Source organism: Pleurodeles waltl, chromosome 6 (assembly GCF_031143425.1).
Source record: "Pleurodeles waltl isolate 20211129_DDA chromosome 6, aPleWal1.hap1.20221129, whole genome shotgun sequence".
Taxonomy (NCBI): Eukaryota; Metazoa; Chordata; class Amphibia; order Caudata; family Salamandridae; genus Pleurodeles; species Pleurodeles waltl.
Window position 1 is genome coordinate 1,243,122,876 of NC_090445.1, and position 12,588 is coordinate 1,243,135,463.

Below are 12,588 nucleotides of genomic sequence, written 5' to 3' on the forward strand. Positions count from 1 at the left end.
ACTATTTCTCATACAGGTGTTGTTATGTGATTGTGAAAAAGTAGCCTCTTTCTAGCATGTTTACCCCCATGTTTGGCCTGTTTCGTCAGCATGCTTTATTGTGTCACTGGGATCTTGCTACCCAGGACCCCGGTGCTTATGCTCTCTCTGGTTCCAAATTTGTCCTTAAGTACAGGTATCCCAGCATTTCACTCTATATTGGCATACTGGGCCCCTGTAGGAGGCTGGCCTGGCTTATAGTGGGTACCTGATGGTACTTACACCTTGTGCCAAGTCCAGTTATCCCTTATTAGTAGATTAGTAGTGTTGTAGCAGCTTAGGCTGATAGAGGTAGCTACAGCAGAGCAGCTTAGGCTGAAGTAGGAGACATGCAAAGCTCCTACTATACCACTTATATCATATAGATACTGTATCATAATAAAGACAATACTCCGAGTTACTAAAAATAAAGGTACTTTATTTTAGTGACAACGTGTCAGAAATATCTCAGAGGATATACTCCCTTAGGAGGTAAGTAAAAATACACAAAATATATACACAAACCAAAATCAGGTAAGTAAACAGTTAGAAAAGTAGTGCAAACACTGTAAAATACAATAGGATGAAATACACCTAGGGGCAACACAGTTCATGTTGTCATTGGAGACAAATCTGTTTGCTTTGAACCCAGGCAGCGGTGATAGGATGACAGTTCTAGTACCTTATATTCCTAGGACTTGGACCGGTGCTCTCTAGGATGGGCTGAATTCCTTCTTCACAGCAATCTTTTCATGAACCAGGTCCCCAACTTTAGGAATCCAGCATGGAGAAGTTGTTGACAAATCCCTTATTCCTAAGGTGGCAGCACTGGTGGATGAATTATCATCATGAAATTGCTAAAGCTCCTGTAAGGCAGTGAGATGTTCAATTATGTCAAAATGTGTATCTGCTGCCACCAAACCAGGGCCATCTAAATCTGGGACATACATAGGTATCCCAAAGAGAACCATGTAAGGAGTGCATCCTCCGAAGGCCCATCTTGGCAGATTATTCAGTGCTCTTTGGACCTCATATAGGTGATGAAGCCAACTACGGCCAGAACCTAATACTCTAGCTGTTAAGGACTGGTTTAAATCTCAATTCCTCCTCTCCACAACTGAATTACCCTTGGGATCGTAGGGTGATGAGTAATGAAGCTCAATACCCACCATCCGCATGGTGTCCCTGAATGCCTTAGATGCAAACACAGGGCCCTGGTCTGAATGGAATGCTACAACGCATATGTACCAATAAAGATCCGCAAGTCTTTTATAACAGTTCGAGCATCAGTAGATTGCTGAGGCCATACCCACAGGAATCTAGAACAAGAATCTACAGCGACTAAGATGTAGTTGTGTGCACCATCAAGTTATAAAGGACCACAATCATCCAGGTACACACATGGTAATGGCCTGTTGGACACTGAGAGGGATGTCTGTGGGGGGAGTTTGATATTTGAGCCCTTAATCTGCTGGCAAATGTCACAGCAAATAACGTATTGCTTGGTCTGTTTGTGTAGACTCAGCCACCAGAAGCGTTTCTGTAAGAGTGTTATTGTGACCGCAACACCAACATGTGCAGAGGCGAGACCCTCATGCTCAGCTTTGATTATATTTAATCTCTGGTCTTGGTTGGGGATCACTAGATTTCCAATCTCAGGAATTGTTGCAGAGGCAATATTATGTGCCCTGATGTGGTATGAATATTTTGTATGGTATGTGCTTGGGAGAGGCTTGGCTTCAGCCGAAGCTTTCACGGCAGCCAAAATTTCACTATCCAATATCGTCTGGGAATGAGTCACTGGAGCAACAGAAGCCATAGTTACTAAAGATTTGGCTGCTTCATCATCCAAACGTTAGTGGTCCAATGCATGGACTACATTCGCATCAGGTAGCTTATCCTTAAGATCAGCTACCCTCCCCCACAGAGTTCTGTGTTTTATGGTGTTCCCCTTTGAGTCTTTGAACCTGTTCAGTTGCCAATGATTAAGATAATTATTGTAGGACTGGACACAGTAGTACGAATCATAGACAATTTATGTGAGCTGTCCTGGATCTGTATGTACTAGTGCTAGCATAAGGGCTTTAAGTTCAGTCAGCTCAACTGTATGTTCTAGTGCTAGCATAAGGGCTTTAAGTTCAGCCAGCTGAACTGTGCAGTTCCTCAGGGTCTGCGTATAGGTATTGTGAGGTTGGAATATCCCATCTTTCATCACTCCACTCACGGCTGCGCATGCGGCTGAGTACAGATGTTTAGTACCTACAGCTGGTTGTGCGGAACCATCAGTGTAAATGACAGTATGGTATCTGTCAAGCTGCAAGATATCAAGGGGTGCGGGGTACTCCTGTTCGTATTGGAGAAATTCTTGTGTCTGAAGTTTTGAATCAAATTTTTAATCAACATCAGTGGCAGTCAGGCAGGTTGCCCACTGAATCCAGCGTGCATGTAATGCTCTAGCATTCGGAACACTAGTTTTGGTGACGGCCTCTACGGCTGGCATCAGGGTTACAACAATAATGCTTTTCCCTGCGTGGCCTCTCCTTAACAACAGCCATCTGAACTGCAGTTAGAATTTTTCCTATGGGTGCAAAACGGTGTTCTGCATTAGAATATAAATTAGATTTATAAGATTTATAAGCTATGGGGGCACTGTGTTGCCCTCGTTAAAGGTGACATAGGTGAACCTAATGGCACCAGCTATTATTCTGATGGCCAAATTTGTTTTGTTGTCACAAGTGTGCAAGTGTTTTGCTTCTAGCAAGTCCTGTTGCAACTCCCTAAGGATATGTGTATGTGCAACTGTCCAGTGGCTTCTAGAAAACTCAGGGTGTATTAAGTCATAGAGTGGCTTGATACATTGTGCATAGTCTGGAATGTATGTTCTGCCAAAATTGAAGAAACCAAGTAAAGACTGTAGTTTCTTGAGAGTGTTAGGTGGGTGGAGTTGAGCACATTTCTCTAGAAAGTGCTGGGCCAGGCTCTTCCCTTCGTTTGATAGTTCGTATCAAAGGAACAGTATGCTGAGAAAGGCTATTTTAGTTTTCTTAAAATTTCATTTGTAGCCAAGGGCGGCAAATCCTAAAACAATCTGATCGACCGTGGCAAGATGAATGTTGAGGTCGTCCTCTGTGAGATAAATGTCATCCACCTAGGACAACGCCTGGGGATCAATATCATGTAGTATTGATGTTACACAGGCCGAGAACAGCCCTGGGCTGTTCTTGTAGCCTTGGGGCAAACGACAAAAGCGTTTTTGTGAGCCAACTGAGAATGTACTCGGGTCCCGACTTTCGTGAGCTAAGTTCTGGCAGAAGAACCCGTTGGAAATATCCAACGTTGTTTTGTATTTTTTGCACACTATGTTGTTAATTAGTACTGTGTTATGTGAATTTTGCACAGCGTATGTACGTGTATGACTATTTAAGTGTCTATAATCTAAGACTATTCTGTAAGAATTGTCTGGTTTTGCAAGGGGAATAGCGGGTTATTCATTGCAGAGGCACAGGGCTCAATTACTCCCTGGTACTCGAGCTGAGTGAGGATCTCCCAATTTTGAGCTTTTGCTTTGTGTTTTACAGGATATTGTGGCTTAGGTTGGGGTGTGGACCTGATAGGTATTACATGGCAAGGAGAATCCTTGTCCCAACCCACATGATTGCGGTATAATGCAGGTGCCTGTGCTAAAGCACAAATGACAGCGTAGGCTTCTTTTACCGCTTCTGGAACAAGATCAGAGAAAGAAGGCAAAATTACATCTTCCCCATGTTGGTTCTTATGGACATGATTGGGTGGCCAGTCATTTTCGGCCAGCAGAATATCACTACTAAGTTCATCCTAAAATATTACATGAATGGTGCACTCCACGTCTCCCTCAATTTGGATATTTATATCATAAACCCTGTAGGGTGGGAGTACGCACCCATCCGCAGTCTCAATTGCATTAAAATCGCTAGTTGCTGTCGCATCCTGATGATATTTCAGACTCTGGCGACATATCGTGACCTCTGCTGCACTGTTTAACAATGTCACTGCCCACTTCTTGTTCTTCAGCAATGTTCTCAAGTGTACTGGCATTTTTAATTGACAGTGCTGCCACCTTTTTCTTTTTAAACTGTGGCTTTTGCTGTGGGGACTTTTCTTCTTTTTTGTCTGAAGACTATGGTGAGTCTTTCTTCTGTTTCACGTATTCAGGATGTCGATCAGGATGGCCCTCTCTCTCGCTATGTCTATCTGGTGCGTCCTGAAAGGAAAGAGAGGGACGTGAATCTGTATATCTGTCAGAAGCTTTTATATTTTCTCTATTTCTGAGAGTATATCTCCTTTCGGAGTTCTCCGGATGTGGAGAATCAGCGCTCTGGTTTTGTCTATCTTTAAATTGTTTTTGCTTATCCCAGCACTTCTTACAACCTCCCTGTGCCTGCTGGTTACATTCTTTAAGGGTAGTACTCTGCATTTCAAGCTTCTTCGGCTTGGCTCCAAAACTATCCCATCCTATATTGGTATAGGTGTCAGAAATAATTTTCGGTAGCTCTTTCTCCTTGTCCAAATGTGGAATCTCTCGGAGGTGCTGGCGTATAGCCAGTACTACCACTTCCCCTTTGATATTACTGAGGAGGAGACTGCATCAAAGTTATGCATTAATTTCATCCCCAATCCAGGGCTGGTGCAGCCCGTGCTCATTATGTATTAGTTTTGTTTTTGTTTTAACAATTCCGGTAAATTGGCATGTGTCGGGGTACCATGTGTGGTAGTATGTATTGCAGCAAAGACTGTACCCCATGTGGCACAGTCATCCACCGAGGAAACCATTCCGAATGGCAAGCACATTGTGAGAATTCTATGTTTCTCCTGCAGTCCCGTATGAGAAACATAGTTTCCAGCTGATTTGTTTTCTCGGCTATCCAGAACTGTATTTTCTTTCGTTCTGTGGGTACTTTACCCATGATAGTATGTACTGCTTGTGGATTAATCCCAGTAGCTAATTGATATCCAGAAGGTGCTGGTGGTGCTGGATGCGCTGGTGTAGTGTTCAAAGTTCGCTATACGAACTGAACAAGTTGTCTGTAAAGTCTTAGCAGTTCAAGATATACGTTTCTCAGGTCTGCTGCCTGCATGTTTTTTATACCTGGGCGAGGTGTGTATGTGGCAAACATAAGACATGTTGGTCCTTAATTACCTAAGGACCTAATCTCATGGATTGTATTACATGTGGTAGGGCACCTTCAAACCAGTTCTGATGTTCCCGATAAGTGAGCGGTATTTCATGACACTGGTATGCTTGGTTGCTTTCTCACATGAATAACATGTCTCAACCAAACACAGGCAATGAAAACGCAGTAAGGTTTCAATAGGTTTTATTTAGAAAAACTGCAATCTGCGGTAAATTGCATAGGTTGCAATGATTAGGATAATGAACAGTGCAAGAAACAGAATGGTAAAGACAAAAGTCATTAATACAAGAACCCCCACCATCTTGCAATAACATGAACAGACATGAGCTATGAAATAAGTCCTAATACCCTAATGTCATGTACCTAATCTCTAACCTAAAAGAGAGCTAGGCAGGTTAAACCTAATCTGCCAATGCCATGTCCATGAGAAGAGCCCCCCAACTCTTGTTACCTTGGAATGAGGTCTCTAGCTCAGACTCCGTAGGGACACAAAGACTTGGTCAGCATCGAAGCGATGTGCAGCATCGATAGCAGCGATTGCATATGGTCGGAATCCCTCTGACTATCTGTTTAAGTGAGGAGTATTTATACAGATCTGCTTGGACCCCTGACGTAGGTCTGTTCCCAAACAATAGGTTAGCAAGACAAGCTTGGGACGGTAATTTATATAAACAATTCCCTTGAAAGCGTGAAGAGGGAAGGTACCTAATGTGATCACCTACAGTTTGTTTATCTTTGTCGCTTCATATTGACACCTTAGCTCGGTGGCACTGATAACGCAAAACTAAAACATGGGCCTAACTAAAAACAAGGCAGCCATCTTAAAAGATTTAATTAAATAAATGTGCTAAAACAGCAAGCTAAGTAGGGTAAAAGTTACTGGGTGATGGGGGCACGAGTCTGCAAGCCAAAGGTTAAGCTAACTCCTGTATCCCATTAAAACAAACTAGGATTCACTACAGGAGGACCTGGGATGCTGGGCTGGAAGACCGCGGAGGCTATGCTGGGGATGTCCTCCAAATGATGTAGAGGTGCCTGTCGGGCCCTGACCCCGCTAATGGCCCACATTTTGGCAGTGGTCTACCTTGAGGTGGATAGACATTTTAAGGTAGTACTGACTGACTCCGTGTACTTTCCTCCGGTAGTTTGGTGTTTGCTGTCACACTTTTGCAGCTGTGACACTGCAGTAGGTGTTGCATGTATGTTGACTACTTGGAATACATAGTGTTCGAGTTGCCTCAATAAAAGATGGAGATCTGGCCTTAGGGTTGTGCATGTGGGCATTTAGATCACATGTGTAAAGGAATATATATGACTGCATGTGGAGATGCACATTTGACAGTGCCACATGTTTGACTCTAACCAGCCATACATATGTCTGTAAGCTGCTGTATCATCCTACCCATCTAGTATTTGCAGGTCCATTAATTAGATTATATAATAACTGTTAGAAATGTGATTTCTGGTTGGATAGGGTATGCACCTAAGCCAGGCAGAATCCACCCACTCTAGTAAGGGCAAGGGAGTTACACGTCCAAGATAACCCCTGATCACCCCCTTGGTAGCTTGGCACGAGCAGTCAGGCCTACCCCAGAGGCAATGTGTAAAGCGTTTGCACAACACACACAACACACATGACACACTATCCCCACCACAAAGGAAACACAACACCAAGTTATATAAAAATAAACTGTATTGTACACAACACAATTATTAGACCAAACACAACATAACAGTAAAACCCTGCTACTCAGCAGTTGTCAGAACGTTACACAAGTTACTCTGCAGAACCAGCAGTAGCCACACATAACGCAGGTGAATTATTATTCTGCAACATGAGCAGTAGTCAGGAATCACATTATTAAAGAAATGCACTTGTCATAGAGATATCATAAATGCCCATATCAGGAACATTATGAACCATGTGGCAAGTCAAGAAAACATATCAGCATGTCATGCACATAACAGGAACACCAGCACAGATATGTAGCACATCATGAAATAAACATGTTAACATACAGGTCAATAGTGTCCATACAGGAACATAAGCAATACGTATATCTGCAAGAGTACCTGTTTTAATGAAAAGGCACTTCCAGTGCCACAAAGCTCCAAAAAGGGGGCCCCCGGTGGTCCTCTGCGCCAAACGGGGGCCTTGCTATAATTTGAGAGAAGGGGGTAGCTTGCACCCCCTCCTACTTTATTATCGGGCCCCTTCTGGGGCCTGCGATCTCTGGGGGCCCCCATTGGACCGCAACTGCCCCTCTGGGCGGTGGGGCAAAGCACAAAACACTTGGGGCCACAAACGGGGGACCGGTGGTGCGAGGGGTCTCCAACAAGGCTTCTGTTCCCAAAAAGATCAGGGCTCCAGTGGGACAGGGGGAGCATCCGATGAGGCTTCCTTTCCCCCGCCCATCTCCCAAACAGCTGAGGGGTCCAGTAGGGCAGGGAGCCTCCAATAAGTATTTCTTCCCCGCCCGTCTCCTCCAGCAAAAGGCTACAGAGCCCACCCAGGCCGCAGCAGGGAAGCAGTGCCAAAAAAGGTGCCTGCTTGTGCCCCGGGGGTGCTCTTCGGAGCATGCTTCATCCCAGGGGCACACGAGGAGCGTGCTCACAACTTTCTTCACTTCCAGGAGTGCGCTTTTGACGAGCTTGGAGATCCACAAACGCCCAGGTCACGGCAGTGATTTCTAGCACAGCAACGATCCTACGAGCACTGGGGGGGCAGGTTGTGTACCCACCCAGACACTTTCAGAGCATGAAATAAATCAAAATAAAAGTGCTTCCACTGTGCTTTAGGCTAATTAAGCCACACACTCTCAAGGTTCTATATGCGAAACTAAGCACTCTTTTGGCTTGATGCAGTTGTAGAGATCAGGGGCCACGTCACCCTGCCCCTGGGGAACAAAGTACAAAGGAAGCACAAGGGGGCTGGGCCCAGCAACACGTCAGTTACCAGTTCCTCCACATGACCAAGCAGGTCATAGGTCAGCACAGCAGCAGCAGCAGTCTGTCGCATAGGCTCTCATTATCCTAATGAGACTACTGGATTTTTTGGGCAACTAGATCGTTCACAGTGTGGGGGACTAAGTCTGACCCACGGTGAAGGACCCTGGTCACTCTAAATCCGGGTTATGCTCCGGCTAACTAGCAGTGCCTCATCTCTCCCGAAGGGAAGAGACAATTGGGCAGCCGAGCGCATGACATCTTAGTACTTCCCAGGGAAGTCGTGGTCACTCAGGTCACAACCAGTTCTCTCATACAAAGTGAGGTCTCATATATAAATGACAAAGGCAGTTTGAGTTTTAAAGGTTAGTTTAATAAAACAACTGCATTTTAGATAACAAGGCGTGAGCCGCAACAACCAGAACCATACAACACAGTAAGATGGAAATAGTAACGAGGAGAGTGAAACATAAAAATAAGGCTATCATATTGTAACTAAATTATGTTCTCTCTATGTTATATTTCGAGCACAGCATGTGAAGCTCTAAGCCTGCCTTTCTGGTTTCCCCAGTAGGACATCAACCCTCATACCTGAGCAAAGGCCTGTGATCTGGATCAGCATCTGCAACAGGGCAGTCAGCATTTAGTTGTGGGTTCCTGGTTGGAATCTCCCTCATACGTGTACTGGGACTAGAACGTGTTTTTATACTATTGATGTGAACCAACACCCCGATGTTCCTGCGTAAGAATGTGTACTGTCTATGAACCATAAAGACTAAACTTCTACCACGTCTATCGGCAATGTACCAGACTGTAACCTTGACTGAAGCACAGAGTGAGCAAGAATATATTGTTTGCGAACACAGTGCTGAAGTAAGCTAAACAGTGTGATAGAAGGAAATAAAACAAGACCGTGAAACTGAATATTGTAACTAACAGTGCGAGGCTAAATAAAATGCATCTAGAACAAAGTGCACAGAGGCCTAAAACGTTAAGCAAACGCGCATAAAGCTACATTAAAAATGGCTACACTACAAGTCATGGTGGTACCTGGTAAGTCCTTCTAGCAGCATTCTGTGTCCAGTTCCAAAATTTCACCAAATTGTGGGGAAAACTCCCCTGTACTTATACTCTGTTTACAGTGTGTTTACAAAGAAAGGGAGAGGAGGTTCCAACCAGTTATAACTTGTTCTGGGAGTACCTCTTCTCTCCTCCAGCACAGGCTACAAACATCAGTTGGCGGTAAACAACCATTTGTGTGAGGCCAGGGCACATCCTTTACAACTGCATGTGGGCCCCACCTCTCCCTTCTCTCAGCCCAGGAAGACTATTCAGTATACAGAAGCATCTTTGTGACACCTCCACCCTCCCTTTGTACAGGCTGTCTGAAAAGTATGCACAAAGCCCAACTGTCACTCTGCCCAGGCGTGGATTGCAGTCAAGCTGCAAAACACCAGAGTCATAAGCACAGAGAAATGCTCACTTTCTAGAAGTGGCATTTCTGTAATAGTAATAAAAAATCCACCTACACCAGTAAGCGGCTTTTCTTACAACCATTACAACCATACCAAACATGCCTATGCTACCCCTCATAAATCAGACAATACCCTCTGGACATAAGGCAGGGGCATTTTCCAATGCAATCTTATGAGAAGGTAGCACTCACAGAAGTGAGAAACCAAATAGGCTGTTTGTCACTACCAGGACAGGCTACGCTAATGGCACATGTCCTGCCTTCTACATATATAGCACCCTGCCATTGGGGTAGCTAAGGCCTACCTTAAGGGTGACTTACATGTAGTAAATGGGAGTTCTGGGCCTGGCAAGTAAATTTAGATGCCAGGTCCCTGTGGAAGAAACACTGCGCACGCAGGCCCTGAGCTAGCAGGCCTGACATAGGTTCTGCAACTCCACTAGTAGCATTTAATTTACAGGCCCTAGGTATAGAGATACCAATTAGGTATAAGCCAATCATACCAACTTTAGAAGGGAGAGCACTTGCACTTTAGCACTAATCTGCAAGTGATAAAGGGCTCCGAGTCCTAGAGCCCAACAGCAAGAGGTCAGAACAAATAGGAGGAAGCAGGCAAAAAAGTCAGGGGATTAACCTGCCAAAAGGGGCCAGGTCCCAACAATAATGTAGCCCTAAGGTTGTCAGACCACTCCCATTTGTAAAGATCAGCTGTATGTGATAAATAGAGACTGACATATTAGGTACAGGGCCTAGTTACCTTGTGCCCTGGTACAGGATTGACTCCATGTGAGGCTGGCATTTCAATCAGTCAATAGGTATGGCCAACATTAGGACTGATAAAATGGGTTTGTGGAGGTGTCCCCATTGTCCCTCATATTCATAATATGGGGTATGTGAAGGTTACATCAGAAGGACATCCAACTATGGGGGTCTGGTTTTGTCTATTTGCCCTTACCATGGCATCACCATGCCATTGACATGTGGACAAATCATTTTTATCCCAGTGCCTTTGTTATAGAGGAGGTAAGTGCCTAGACTGTCCTACCCTTTAACAATGTGCAATGTTCATGCTAATTGTGCCAATGCCCCTACCAATAAGAGTACAACATATGGTACTAGCTGCCTCCATAACGTCTCAATGGTTACTTGGGGACAGATTTTGTAGAGTGGGGCATTCATTGCCACCCATAGCCTAGCTGATTGGGGCAGTTTGGACAGGAATTGGTATTGTCTCACCTCATATTTCAAATGTAATGGTTTAGCTGTACTACTATTTCTCATACAGGTGTTGTTATGTGATTGTGAAAAAGTAGCCTCTTTCTAGCATGTTTACCCCCCATGTTTGGGCCTGTTTCGTCAGCATGCTTTATTGTGTCACTGGGATCTTGCTACCCAGGACCCCGGTGCTTATGCTCTCTCTGGTTCCAAATTTGTCCTTAAGTACAGGTATCCCAGCATTTCACTCTATATTGGCATACTGGGCCCCTGTAGGAGGCTGGCCTGGCTTATAGTGGGTACCTGATGGTACTTACACCTTGTGCCAAGTCCAGTTATCCCTTATTAGTAGATTAGTAGTGTTGTAGCAGCTTAGGCTGATAGAGGTAGCTACAGCAGAGCAGCTTAGGCTGAAGTAGGAGAGACATGCAAAGCTCCTACTATACCACTTATATCATAATAGATACTGTATCATAATAAAGACAATACTCCGAGTTACTAAAAATAAAGGTACTTTATTTTAGTGACAACGTGTCAGAAATATCTCAGAGGATATACTCCCTTAGGAGGTAAGTAAAAATACACAAAATATAATACACAAACCAAAATCAGGTAAGTAAACAGTTAGAAAAGTAGTGCAAACACTGTAAAATACAATAGGATGAAATACACCTAGGGGCAACACAGTTCATGTTGTCATTGGAGACAATCTGTTTGCTTTGAACCCAGGCAGCGGTGATAGGATGACAGTTCTAGTACCTTATATTCCTAGGACTTGGACCGGTGCTCTCTAGGATGGGCTGAATTCCTTCTCACAGCATCTTTTCATGAACCAGGTCCCCAACTTTAGGAATCCAGCATGGAGTAAGTGTTGACAAATCCCTTATTTCCTAAGGTGGCAGCACTGGTGGATGAATTATCATCATGAAATTGCTAAAGCTCCTGTAAGGCAGTGAGATGTTCAATTATGTCAAAATGTGTATCTGCTGCCACCAAACCAGGGCCATCTAAATCTGGGACATACATAGGTATCCCAAAGAGAACCATGTAAGGAGTGCATCCTCCGAAGGCCCATCTTGGCAGATTATTCAGTGCTCTTTGGACCTCATATAGGTGATGAAGCCAACTACGGCCAGAACCTAATACTCTAGCTGTTAAGGACTGGTTTAAATCTCAATTCCTCCTCTCCACAACTGAATTACCCTTGGGATCGTAGGGTGATGAGTAATGAAGCTCAATACCCACCATCCGCATGGTGTCCCTGAATGCCTTAGATGCAAACACAGGGCCCTGGTCTGAATGGAATGCTACAACGCATATGTACCAATAAAGATCCGCAAGTCTTTTATAACAGTTCGAGCATCAGTAGATTGCTGAGGCCATACCCACAGGAATCTAGAACAAGATCTACAGCGACTAAGATGTCAGATGTGTGCACCATCAAGTTATAAAGGACCACAATCATCCAGTGACACACATGGTAATGGCCTGTTGGACACTGAGAGGGATGTCTGTGGGGGGAGTTTGATATTTGAGCCCTTAATCTGCTGGCAAATGTCACAGCAAATAACGTATTTCTTGGTCTGTTTGTGTAGACTCAGCCACCAGAAGCGTTTCTGTAAGAGTGTTATTGTGACCGCAACACCAACATGTGCAGAGGCGAGACCCTCATGCTCAGCTTTGATTATATTTACTCTCTGGTCTTGGTTGGGGATCACTAGATTTCCAATCTCAGGAATTGTTGCAAGAGGCAATATTATGTGC